The 13,948-nt window shown below is 44.7% G+C and overlaps 1 protein-coding gene across 2 annotated transcripts in view; it reads left to right on the top strand.

Moving 5' to 3' along the window:
* ADIPOR1 (adiponectin receptor 1) overlaps positions 1-13,948 on the top strand; it is a 356,425-nt gene that overhangs the window by 59,576 nt on the left and 282,901 nt on the right. The window contains exon 2 of one of the 2 annotated variants that reach the window (XM_078644108.1): positions 8,002-8,063. The exons of the other annotated variant lie outside the window; for it this stretch is intronic. The gene's annotated coding sequence lies outside the window, so the exon portion shown is untranslated. The remainder of the gene's footprint in view (positions 1-8,001; positions 8,064-13,948) is intronic. 2 annotated transcript variants of the gene reach the window in all.

Here is a 13,948-nt window from a genome sequence, read left to right as displayed (position 1 = left end):
TAGTAACTCTATTACCCTTGCTGAAAATACCCCAGGGCTGTTCTTATACCCTTGGGGGAGTCGCCAGAATTGTTACTGGGACTCTAACGCTAAGAATGCGGTCAAATACCTGGTTTCAGGTGCTATATTTTGGCAGAAAAATCCATTTGAGATATCAAGTGTAGTTTTGTATTTTTTCCGCACAATGTTATTCATCAATGGGGGACTGTGTGCGTTTTGGAGAGTAAATGTCTTTGTGCAAGCGTTTAAATGTCTGTAGTCTAAAACTAGACAATATGAATTATCTGGTTTTGATACGGGAAACAAAGGATTGTTTTTTGGTGAGGTGCAATTTTTGATCGCCCCGTGGTATAAAAGTTGTTCTAAGATCTCCCTAACCTGTTTTTTAGCTTCTTGCTTTATTGGATATTGCCTCTGTGCATTTGGTGACACTTTTAACAGGATTACGTGGTGGGTTGACTCCTCATCCCACCCTGCATGATTTTTATACAGTACTGGAGCGATGGCTACTGCCCACTCCAGTGCATATGCATGTTTAAGATGTATGGGAACATGGTCGGAAAAAGATGGAAAAATGACATTTTCTCCCCTTGGGCACTCCATAACGAATGCTGGCAGCTGGCAGCCAATCTTGTTCTGTTAATAGGATGTCATCCCCGTATGACAGATTTTCCCAAAAGAGACCCTTTACTTTCCTGGGCTTGTCCCCCTCCATCTGGAGTGTTATCTCGTGAACTTATGCGGGACGCTCACCCTTGTGTATGGCGTTTCCGCCGTGATGTATTCATTCAAGTCTGCTGTCACCAGAAATTCTATCAGGTTCTCGCGAGCTATTGTTACTTCTGCCGCACTGTTTAGCATCGTCAGAGCCCATTCTCCATTCAGAAGCTGCGTCCTCAGTATTCTGGGCATGTCTGATCTTCAGACCTGCAACTTTCTTTTTCTTAAATTGAGGTTTTGGCGTGTCTTCTTTTTTGGAAGCATAGTCTTGAACGAGTTGCTTGTCTCTGAACTTTGTACGCTCTTCTCTGTGTTCTGACCGTCCTTCCCTCTCAGTAGTTTTCGTTGACCCCTGAAAGGAACGAGAGTAACGTGTATCAATATCCTGATACCTGTCAGGTTTCCTAATTTTATCCCTATTCCTAAGATTATACCTCTTTTCAAAGGGCTCCTGTGGAGGAGATCTACCTCGGGATTGAGTTCTTTTTTCTGTATGGTTTGATTGTTTGTTTATTATCCCACATCTTTTTAGAAGAAGAAGAAGCAGGTGTCTGCTTAGAAGTGTCCTTTTAAGGACTGCCCATCAGTTGTGGTTTTAAAGCGTTCCCACCCAAACTGTCTCTGCCTAATTCTGCATATGCAGTTTCAATTATTTTGGGTAGTTTGTGTGGTTGATCTAATGGATCGAACTGCCTTAGGTGTTGCCACTGACGCTGTTTCCCCTTTAATGTTAGCCAGTAATATGGCTGATACCTGTTTGTAGTCATTTAATAACTTCATCCCTAAGTTCAGAGCAGGCTCTGCTCCGTACTCATTCTGTATTTGTCTCAATACAACAGGTATCATCGTTAATGAAGGAATACCATGAGTTCTGGTATATATGGCAGCAATGACTGTACCCCAAGTGGTACAATCCTCTAACTGTGGTGTTCTCCCCATGGCCAAGCAGATTGTTAACATTCTGTGTTTTTCAAACGTGGTAGTATTTGAAAATACAGCTTTGTGCTGAGTTATTTTCTGAGCTACCCAGAATGGTATTTGTTCGCGTTTTGTGGGCATTTTGCCCATTACTGTGTGTAATGTATGTGGAGTTATTTTAGTTGGTGTACCCTGGGATTGAGTACCATTAGTTCCAACTGTTGTTGGTTGGACTGTGAAAGTCCTCATGACGTATTGAGTCAAGTTTCTGTAAATTCTAATTAGATCTTTGTGTTGTGTGAGTAAGTCAGGTTGTGGCATTGTATCAATGTCAGGATGCAGTGTTTAGCCTGCTAGTATAGGCCATGTTGCCCCATATCCTCTGAGCTGGCCTAATCTTACTCTGTTTCTTAAGTGGGGTAGGGCGCCTTTAAACCAGTAAAAATTTTCCTGGTACGTGAGCGCAACCTCTATGTCCTCTGTATAAAAGTGAAATGTGTGTGTTCTAGAATACCTCTGTTTTGTTTGATTTGTGTGCCTCAATCACAAAGGCTACTAAACCACCCTTCGGTGCTAGACCATGTTCTAGCAGTTTCAGGGTGATAGTACGTCAGAATTTAGATGGAATAAGAATTCCATCCACCTTTTCTTCTGCTTCTGAGAGGTGCAGATTTAGAACTGCGTTATTTTCAGCCCAGTCTCAGTCATTTTTTAAACAAAGAACTTTGTTCAAGGGAACTAAGATAAGGTGTTGTGCACAATTTAGGAACATTATTTCCTTCAAGCTTGATTAACCAGCAGCCAATAAATAGGATATTTTGCCTACTCTGCTGTGGCGGAGTTTTTGCCCACCCACTCCAGACGTCTCTGGTGTTTGTGAGTAGGGATCTCTGAGAATTAGCACAAATGAACTACTCAGTCTATTGTTAAATAAGTGCCATACCAACGCTGGTGGCGCCATGTCGTGTTGCTCCTATAGTACCCATGCAGGACCTGCGCGTTTTGGTAAGATACACTGTAGGATTGGTGGCAGACTTACTCTGAGCACCCCCACCAAGTATGTTTGCCTGTTTGCATACGTGCTAGCTCGCAGTGCCACTAGGGTCTCCTCTTATCGGGGAGGGATTTGTTTCTGGCAGCCTCAGAACATGACAATCCTGATCCCTCAAGATCGTGGAAACAATGTGCTACTTTTCGCTCAGTCACTCATGCTCATTTAGTTTAACTCACAATAAACAGTCTGGGCTTTTCAATAAAGGGTTTATTGAACAGTTGTTATTCTGGTGTAGAATATATGAGCTGTAACAACCATTAGACAGTAGCAGAGAAATATGATTAGCAGTACTATGAATATAAACGGATAGTACAGTTCTACTATGGTGCAATTAGCATAAATACATGAATATAAAATGCATGATAAAAGTGTGCGTACTCCTACAATGCCTATCTAGATGTACCTAGCATATGAGTAGGTGTAAAAGCCAAGAATCCCTCTAGGATTTAGTCAAACCCCATTACCTGAAGTGTAAGAAATGTCTGAGCCCTTCTTGGTCTTGAGTTGGACACCCCGCAAGTGATGTTCAAACCACTGTCCGCTGGAGCGTCTGCTTGCAGGAGCCTCAGTGTCTCTGGTCAGTGTGTCGGCCCGGAAGTCTCGCTTCCCTCTACCCACTGCTAGCAAGAGGTGCTGTATTAATACAGAAAAGTATATAGAGTACCTTTGTCCCTTGTGCTTGTGTTAGCAATTGTTGCGTATGAGGACGACGTGTGTGATGAACCTTGTGTGTAGATATTAGGAAGGTGGTGTATAGCCCCTGCCTGGTTTCCAAGTAGCCTTATGAATATTTATTCATACTGTGTTATCTAAAAATGAAGTAATATAACACTATTGTTTAGGGAAAACCCTCCTTCTGCACCCAGGCCTCGAACTAGGTAAAAAGTTGAGTCCATACAAGGTGTTCAATCCTTAAAAGGCTCATTACTGTTTAATGTAGGGGAGGTGATGTTGGTGAAGGGGTATGATGTTACCTGGGCCTATATTAGGTTACCTATATGAAACATAACAAACTCTAGTCACTCCCATGCCCTGTGCTTTTTGAATATCAGCTTCAGAGTCTCTCCTGCTCTGACAGACAGCCCTGCAAGAGGAAGAAGCAGAAACCTGACATAAAACTTAAGACCCAGGCCCAAATTCTCCTTTGGTGTCTGGAAATGGATTATAAGTAGGGGAGGCTGAGACTTCCTCCTGTGATTGGGTCTGGGGGCCAAAGCCTCCTAGGCTCCCTGCTGGATGAGGGGATATCACCCAGGAAAACCAAGACCAACGTGTCCTGTGAGGGAGAGAAGAGCGTTGAAGGCAGCGAGGCCCAGTGGTGAGACCCATTGAGCAGATTTCCGGTGCAAAGTGTGAGGAGATGGCTGCTGTGCCGAATGAGTTGTTTCCAATGTACAAAATCAGGTCGGCGAACACAGTCTGCTAAGAGAGGGACTGCATTGAAGATAGCCATGTGCTGTATGCTGTGTGGATAAATTGAAACCTGTACCGCATTGCTGCGGCGACCCTTTATGCCAGAAAGGGCCGCCGTAGATGTTATTGCTACTGATAAGTGCCAAGACCTGTGTGAGCATTAGTGGCGACCGTGTATGTCAGGAGGGTCCACCCTGGTATAGACTGCCATGCAATGAAGACCGGCTCCTTGTTTGTGGGTACTGACAACCCCGTATTCTAGGAGGGCTGCCAGTACAGAGTGAGCTGCGAAGCCTGGAGAACTGAAACTGCGACCCATGGGTCGAAACAAGCTTTAGGACTGCCATCTGACCTGTCCTGTGAGGAGGATGCTAAGAGTGCTTCACCACAACACAGGAACCAAATAAAGAGCATCAGGATCAACACCTCTTCCCTATTAGGGAGTGCTAAACTTACTGTGCAACGGAACCACACAAGCACCTCTGATTGTTGCTGGGGCCACCCTTTCACTCTCAGGAAGAGCCTGCACCTGGCAGGTGCTGATGCACGCCCTGCATGGAGCTCGACTCTACTGAGGAGGACCAGATTATTGCTAGCGCCCATGGTCGGCACCCACTGAGACGCTGAAACCTGCGCCGCTGCTGGAGCGATTAAACCTTTTTACTGGCCTACCAGGACCCAGCGGAGTCGCGAAAGGTGGCGCAACACGTTTGACTACTTTCTAAGAGTAAAGCTTACTAGTGAGCATTCCCTGAATGTGGCCATCAGTAAATGGGGAACACCACCAACCACATTACAAAGAAAGGGAGGGGCAAGGATTTTTCAGTGAAACACTAGAGCCTTGACCTAAAAGTGATTTGTGTTATTGCTAAGGAGTGTCTTAATACGACTTGAAATAAAATACTTTTTTTTACTATAAAAATAAGTATTGACTGGATATTGAATTATTGAAATTGTTGTGCGCTTTTTGAGTTAGGAGATATGTTCACTAACCTGTATCTACACTAAACCCCCCTCAGTCCCCCCTCTTTCTTAATAGCTGCCACTGAGAGTCTAGTGCAGAAGGAGTACTTGGCCCGGTTGCTCAGGAGCCATAATAAGCCGGCCCCCGGGACATCAGGAGTAAATGGCCTCCACAACCACAGTTGGGTCCAGTAATCCCTGCTTGCCCTATGGCCCTCTGAAAGCAGATCTGACAGAGTTAAAAAGCAGCTTTTCCTCTTAGATTTTCCCTACAGAGTAATTAGCTTATCTGGAAAGACTGCTCTCCTCTGTACCCACTCTGAAGTGAACTGTCGTCTCAGATCCCTGTTGTTAAAAAGAAATAATTTGGTGTGGTAAAAGCCACAGTGAGCATGGGTTCGCTAGGAGAAAGTGGAAATAGGTTACACACATTTCCTTTGTGCCTTTGTCATTGCACAGGAAATAGGCTACAAACTGGGTGACTGGCTGATTGGTGCCCAGAGTATGGAGTTTACAACTAATGAAGTAAACTTTACAAAGCTAAGACCAGGAAAGGCAAAAGCTGGGAGCAGTTGGATATTTTTGATATGCTTTATCCAACTATAGCGTTTGCTGACCTCTGGATTCAAGCCAATAGTAATTTATTCTGTTTGGGCGTTTTTTGGGCTCTGTCGTAAAATCTGTCAACAAATGAAAGTGGGCTCCTTTACTTAACTGCTCCCCTGAAATTGGAGAAATGATTATTAAATCAAGCCACATTTCGGACGGTTCTCACTTCACACTGTATGTGAGTCATCAAATCAATAAAATATAGGGAAATTTGGACCCACAGCATGCTAGAGGTTTTAGTCAATATGATGAATTTTCTTGTCTGATTATGCCACTATGCAGCGGTTTGTAGATACCCAATCCACTCCCGATAAAATGAATGTGAGTGGGCTATGTTAAAACGCAGTATGTGATGTTCAGGTTCAGTGTCCGACTGGAACGTCGGACACTTTGGCCCTACCAAATGGGGCAGCTTAGAAGGGCTAGTGTGTAAGCGGTTTTATACTTGCTCCTTCAAGTTAACCCATATGGTAGTGCCAGACAGCCTGTCAATGAACTTGAAAATTGCTCCAGGAGGAACACCCTGTATGACAGTAATATCCCTCCATTGCTCACAACCTTGTTCGAGGATCTCTACTGCTGGGGCAGGCTGTCTTGGCTGAGTTGTCTAAATAGCCTCAAAATGAAATTCATGCCCCACCTTTATAAATCTTACAAACGCACCATCTTCTAATCCCCAAACGAACCAAATCTCTGATCCATAGCAAAATGCTTACTTTTGTGTGGGAGGGCAAATACCTGAAGGTGACAAATTCTTGCGTCCCCCACCCCACAGCTGAGGGGGGGGGGAGGGCTGAGTTACTGGATGTTGCAACAGACATTCTAGCAGCCTAGATGCGTACCCCCCTTTTGACTAGAACCCTATCCTGAGGACAAGCCTTGGGTACTGGTGGAATAAGCTTTCTCGTTGGTCCCCCTTTGAGAACTGCTGTAGCTTCCCACCTTGGCCATGGAAGGCTCTCTGCCCCCCACCTTCCCACACACACGCCCCTACCTATGACCACCAAATTGCTGACTCACTGGCTAATTGTATGCCAAAACCATACATTCCCAACCTACCCATTCTGCTTGACCCCCTGGCCAATAACCTTGACTTTCCTCCAGGCAAATCTGACCCGAGTCCCTTTTTTGGTACCTGGGCCAGTGACCTACCTTGAAAGATTTCTGTAACGACTGGGACCTGCAGACTAGGGAGGAACTCGCTGATAAATATGCATTGCGCAGCAGGAAACTTACAGAGTTAAGCAGGCTCTATAGTGAGCGAGCGGGGATCCGGCTGTTAGAGCATCACAGAGGCAAAAAACACCAATAGAAACCATATACCAATAATATTAGTTGTAAGGGGGTATCCTGGCTGTATCGTTACATTTTGGATCTCCCTCTCCAAAAACATGCTTATGTGGCTCAATGGGAGAGGGAACTGGCGATGTACATCAGTGAGGAAATCTGTGTGAGTATTTGGCAGAGGGCTTCCAAATCTTCCACTTGCCTATGCTTTAAGGAAAATACCTACAAAATACTGACATGCAGGTACCTCACATCCATGCCCCTCCACACGATGTTTGGGGGTTCTGAGCTGTGCTGGAAGGGTTGCAGGGATAGGGATACCTTCTTGTTAGCATGGTAGTCATGCCCACGAATTCAAACGTTTTGGAACCAAGTCCTCCATGGGATAAACTCCATCACTAATGTCTCCTAGTTCCCAGTACTGGTTCTTCTGGGACAGTTAGGGGGAACTTCAGCTATACCCCATGACGACCCCTATGGGTAAGCTATTCTACTTTCTAATGGCCGCACGCCTGAGTGGGGCCCAGTTGTGGAAACGGACGCAGGTCCCTTTGCTTAATATGAGGTGGGGAAAGTTGTAGTTTATTTATGCACTGTCAAAACTTGCAGCAATTGTCCGCGACAACATTAAACACTACCTTAGACTAGAGGTTACTACGTCACACTATTTATTTATTTATTTATTTCGCCAATGAAAGGTAAGAGGTCTTCTTGGACAAAACATTTGAGTTGCTCAAGGGTAAAACACTGAAATTTTGAAGTTTCCCACCACAGTAAGTAGATCACAGTAACCTCCATGACAAAGAGCTTCTTTAATTACTCAAAATAAAGTTGTTGAAAAAAATTTGTAAATCATTGTACTGGAAACGTTTTGATTGCAATGCCCAATAATGTATGCATTATTGTTGCGCCAAAAGTTTGTTCTATTTGGGCTTTAATTTATAGTTTTGGTCAGAGTAGTGAGAAGCCATTTATATTTCCTTTAGTTCTTTGCATCTATGTAGTAATTTCGGGTTCTTCTCCTCCTTGTTCCATAGAGGTTCCTACTGACTTCATCTCTCCCAGTACCTTTGGATGCAGCTTCTTTACTTCACAACAGGTAGGAGTTTCCAGTTTACCCAGTATACTGCTCGATGTTGTTTGCTGTAGTTTCCAAGATGGTAAACATGGCCTCACAGACTTGACATAGCTTATGGGATGTAGCACTAGCTAGTTGGGCGTTGGAAATGGGGACCTGGCAGTTGGTAAGAGTACCACTGAGCCACTAAACAGTTGTTCAGAGATCATGTGTTATGCTTTCATGATCCTTCCAGCATGTGGTATGTTTCTCTTATTACAGAGTAGATAAATCATGGTGCCCCATGCATAGAAAAGTGCCCCTTTTTGATATGGTCACCCCCACTTTGTGCCCACTGGTACTGATGTTCTTGACTGGATGTGCCCAACTGGGTCCCTGCTAAACAGGCCCCAGTGCCAGTGCTCTTTCACTAAAAACTACAACATGTTCAATTGTAAACCAGTTGTCAAGGACTTTAGCACCCTTGTATGACCCTGGTAAATGGTACCTTTGGTACCCAGGGCATGGGTACTAAAGAGGGTCCCTAAGGGCTGCAACATGTATTATGCCACCCAAAAGGACCCACACTCAAACTGCAGGCAGACTGCCATTGCAGGATGCGTGAAAGGGCGCAAGCCATTCTGAAAACAAGCATTTGCAATGCAATAGTAAGTAAGTAATATATTTATTGTACAGTTAATTAAAACCTTTAAAAAAACGACCACCTTTTAAAAAAAAGAAATTGTAAAACTTCAATTTAAAAGGCGATAGCCACAATTAAGAACACAGTAAAAATTGCAAAGAGGGAGAGTTCCCCAGCCTTGGTGGGCCACAGTCCAGATTCTTCATTTTTTGTAAGCTGAGATTTAGCAGCAGTTCAGAATTTAAGATAACCTCCCTGGTCATAGTCTTGGCAGCAAAATGAGGTAGACGATTGAATACAGGTCAAAGTGCATGGTGAAGCAACCACTTTTATGGCTCAGTGCAAAGTGGCCTAGATTAGCCCGATAATGTTTTTCTTCAAGGCTTGGATGTGCAAGAGTGCTTAGTGCTTGGTGTAATAAAGGCGCTGTCTGAGGCTTTCGCGTAGTGGGTCAGCGGGCTGGTTCCAACCCAGCTACAATGCCACTTCTCAGGTAATCTAGTTGTGTCTTTTTTAGTCTGAGATCAGCAGCAGTTAAGAATTTTACCAGGCAACAGCTTAGTTGAATATCTTTACCAGAGAAGCTTGCTAGCACCGCTTGCCCACAGGACCATATTTTATTTTTGTTGAAGAATGGTCTAAGAAGCGACTGGCGCTCCTGCATTAATTCCCTGCATATGGTTATAATGTGCCCTATGTCCTCCTCCCATTCCCCGCAGAGACAACAAATTGCCGGCTTCGGAGGTTGTAACCACGGTGGCAAGTGGTACGGAGATGGTAATATGCCTAACCGGAATCTCAGGAACTTCTCTTTTGTGAATTTAGGGAAGCTAGTTTGGAAATATGCTTGGGGTCACGTAGGACTGTACAGTGAACCAGCTGTGTGCGTGTTCTGACAAGAAGGCTTTGTCTTGTATGATAGATTCATTTTTGACAGTGTTATTTACTGTTTTTTTTTTTAAAGCTTGCCAGGGACCCTGATGACTCCCAAAGTTGCCGAATCTCCAGTTGGTCCAGTGCAGTGTCCAAGAAATGTTTAGCTGGGAAGGTCTCTGACGCTTCTAGTTCCTTCCACAAGTAGGAGTTTAGCGTTTCCGGCTGCCCTTTTTAGGTCTCGTCTGCGTTGCAGCACTTGCGCTGCCCGCTTTGGCGAGATTTATTGTCATTGGTTATGTGTCAGGCTTCTTGTTAAGTGGGGTTGGTGTCCGCCCTGTCTCCCTTAGGCCCTGCCCACCCTGACTGGATATTTTACTCACGTGCTCACGCTTATGAGCAAACTCTCTCTGCGTTCGTTGTGTGCATTTTTGGGTCAAATAAACAGTGGTGTGATGTTTTAATTTTGCTTACGTGCTCGTGCTTATGAGAAAAAACACTCTACGTTCGTTGTGTGCATTTTTGGGACAAATAAACAGTGGTGCAATGTTTTCATTTCCTCATGTGCTTGCGCTTATGAGGAAACCCTCTCGGCGTTCATTGTGTGCATTTCTGGGACAAATAAACAGTGGTGCAATGTTTTATAATAATGCCCCTGATCACACCGCGATACAAGTGATTAACTCCTTCACACATCCACAGTAAAAAGACGGATTAGTCCACGATCAGACTGTAAAACAACAGCGACGCTGTGATTAGCCCAGGATCACCAGGAGGTACAGAGTAGGCGCGGGGTCAAGGAAGATTGGAGTCTGGGATGCTACAAGTGTCTGACCAATGGTCATAGTGAGACTGGGGATTAGGAAGGCTTTGATTATTCACGGACCCCTCAGAGACCAGGAAGTCAGAGTGAATGTCTAAGTGTCAGACCGAAGCCCGCAACACAGCGCTATGTAGGGTGCGCGCAGGCTCACTGGGGAAGGAAGGGGGTGATCGGACCAAGTTGGTTGTTTGGTCAGCCCAGGATCACACTAGGAGACCAGGGAGGAGCTGTGATAGGAACAGTGCCACCACAAAGGCCCAATGATGTGGCCGCATTCCCCAGAACGACACTTGATATTTGTCATCGGAGTGCTAATGGTAATCCGACCAGGTCACAGGGAAATACGGGGAGGCACTGTGGTCAGCCGTGACTCACCCCGAGGCCGAGGGAGGAATTGTGACCGTCTTAGGGTATACGTTAAGTGGATAAAACACACCCAAAGGTTTCCGACCTCATTTACAGTGCATCCACTAAAGCGCAAACCTGCTTCAACAGAAGGACTCTAGGATCTACAACAGGCACACCTAATAGGCGTGACTATCTACTGAGTGAACTCGCTTCGTCACTGATTGGCAAGCGTGTGAGCGGATGAATGGGAGAATGTGTACAAACTTGGATGGGTGACTGGATGTATTTATGCATGATTGAGCGCGCGCATGGATGGATCGTTAAATGGGTGCGTAAGTCCGCAGATAGTTGAATAAGTGAGTCCACAGATGAACGGATGAGTTAGTGCCTCGAAGAATGCTAACTTGGGCAAGTGAGTGACTACATGGATGGGTCGTTGAATGGGTGTGCGAGTATGCAGATGGTTGAATAAGTGAGTCCATGATGAATGGTTTAGTAAGTGAGTGCCACGAAGGATGCTCACTTGGGCAGGCATGTGCCTACATGCATGGATGCAGATAGGTTACACCAACCTTATCGGCTGAAACTTTAGAAGAAATGACAATAAAATAGTACGAATCACTAAAGCAAGGCCAGTAGGACTCTCACGTGGCAGGGTACCGTTGTGTCAAACCCTCAATCTATACAAAATTACCTCCGCTTTTATGGCAGTGCTCGCATTGTACAGAAGTGGCCATTCTCATGCCACCAGAGTCTACAGTATGCCAAGAATGGCTGCCAGTGTGCCCAAGCCAGCACCGAGCTCAGGGTGAAAACAGAGCTGTAATGGATGCCACATGATGCCAAGAATTACCACCACTGTGCCAAAAACTGCCATCATGATGCCAGGGCCTGCAGTCTTTTTTATGGGGGAGTCACCCTAATCCACCCATATTATATATACTTCCACATGCATGCATGCAAATAATGATCCATAAAACACTATAAGCACACACCAAGCGCAAACCACCACAACTTTATATGTCTGAAGCAAACACCTGCATACTCATTTCCACTACCTTGCTAAACACACAAGGTATGTTAGACTCAATGCACTCCCTTCCAACACAGCGATTGATTTATCAGCCTTCAAAAAAAATGTACAAGAATTTCAGCGGAAGCCTCAACACAATACAATACATCAAAACACTCTTAACTTAACCACAACAATACAGAAAAACACACCACAGACTAACACATCCTAACACAGCATAACTATGTAATACAACTGCATTTTTGTGTTCTTTTGTATTGCATGTTTTGCTGTGTTATTGTGTTCTTGTGTGGCTCTTGTGTTGTATTAGTGGTTCACTGTTGTGTTGTTCTGTAGCAGTGTGTTGTGATAATGGGTTTTGTTGGTATACTGCGTTGCTGATATTGCATTCTGTCATTTTGTGTTGTTAAAATGTGTTGTCTATTATGTTGTTTTGTATGTTTGTGCTGTGTTGTTTTTTTCAATGGGTTGTGTGTTTTCTGTTATCGTGTTACTACTGTGACGTGTTGCTCTGTCCTAATTTCATTGTATTTTGTTATTTTCTGTTCTTATATTTGATGTTTTTTGATGTTTTGTGATGTTATTGGGGGGGATTGTGATATTGGTGTTATGTTTTGGACTGTGTGTTGTTGTCGTGGTATTGTAATATAGAGATACTGTGATTTGTTTTTCTGCCATACCTCAAGCACAATCTGCCTGTGGTGTGGGGTTGTAGTAAAGTGTGGGGGCCACAGAATACTGATAGGGGTGGTAAAGCAGCAGTGGGGGTCATTTGCTGCTACGACTTGGTCTTTCAGGGGTAAAGGGGGTAGCACAGTGGTGGTGGGGGCTGATCATGTGCTGTTGTTAGATGATGGTGCCTTTGTGGTAGTAGTGTAATGTAATGGTGGGAGGTGGGAGCACAGTGGTGAGAGTGGGACGTTTGTTCACTTAGTAGTAAGACCACACTGCTCGGTGTGGTGGATAAACTCCTGATTCTGTGAGTTGTGGTGGCATTGGTGGGTTGATCGTATGGTGTTGTGTGCGGGGTGGTTCCTGGCGGTATTTTAGCTGGTATGTTATTGATTGATGTGGGTGGTAAAGACATCAAGTTCTGGCGGTAGTTCAGTGGTAATGGGGTGATAGTACACAGGTGTGGAATAGAGTGGATGCAGGTGGCAATGTTTATGCTTAGTGTGGTGATGATGAGATCGTTTCAGGTGAGAATGGGAAGGGCAGTATAGCAGTGGTATGTGGCAGTGTGAGGGTGCTGGGTGGTAGAGTCCTACTGTGAGGTTTCTCTAGTGGCAGCTAGCAGTGTAGTGATGGGATGGTGGTGTGCTGCTGAGAGGGGTGGAGGGAGGAGGCCATGGGCAGTAGTGTTGGGATGATCGTATGATGGTGGTGGGGTGGCAGTATGGGGTGAAAGTGTGGGGCATTGGGTTGTAATGCTGTCTCATGCTGGAATGCCTCACTGAGGTTGCCAGTCCTGTGGAGTGCAGTATGAAATTGAATAAGCCTGAAAGATATTGTGATGATTGATATTGGCCTTGAGGTGTAAAATAGGTCTGATGATGCGACCGCATCCACTGTGTCAATTTGAAGATCAGTGCATGCGTGATTACGTCCTGCACGTTTATCATTGCACATGCACACCTACAGAATGACGCAGGCGTTGTTTTTTAGGTCGAGTGTGAGCAGTGCATGTGCTGCTATGCGAGGCATACTGTATTAGAGTATGGATTTGAAGCTCTGCTCACTCCCTGCCCATTTCTTTCATTGATTTGTGTCATTGTCCTTTGTAAATGCTGGCTTCTGATTTGTTAGTAGGCTTGTTAGTCCCCCCCTTAGTTCTACCTTGTCTTCATTTGTAACCTCCCACGAGGACTGGCCCTTTTACTTGTTACACAGGATGCTTTATTTAGTCTGTAAGCACTATTTTCTTTAATGAGATTTGTCCTACTGCAGACACGACATGCTGTTTTGCAACATTCAGCGTACAATGCGCTCTTTCACTTTCCACCAGCTCGGGACAATGTCGGCTGCTTCTTTGCAATGTAATCAGTCTCGCATTAATGAGAGTTTGAGCTATTGGCATTTAAAATGACAGTGCCTTTTATTTATGTATTAATTTTCAAAACCGATAAAAGGCATTGCCGTTTACAATGCCATAATTTAAACTCTCACAAATGTGAGACCTATTGCATTGCAAATGCTTGTTTGATTTT

The sequence above is a fragment of the Lissotriton helveticus genome, chromosome 5_1 (assembly GCF_964261635.1).
Source record: "Lissotriton helveticus chromosome 5_1, aLisHel1.1, whole genome shotgun sequence".
Lineage (NCBI taxonomy): Eukaryota > Metazoa > Chordata > Amphibia > Caudata > Salamandridae > Lissotriton > Lissotriton helveticus.
Note: the sequence above shows the minus strand (reverse complement) of the source record. Positions and strands in the feature narration are given on the sequence as shown.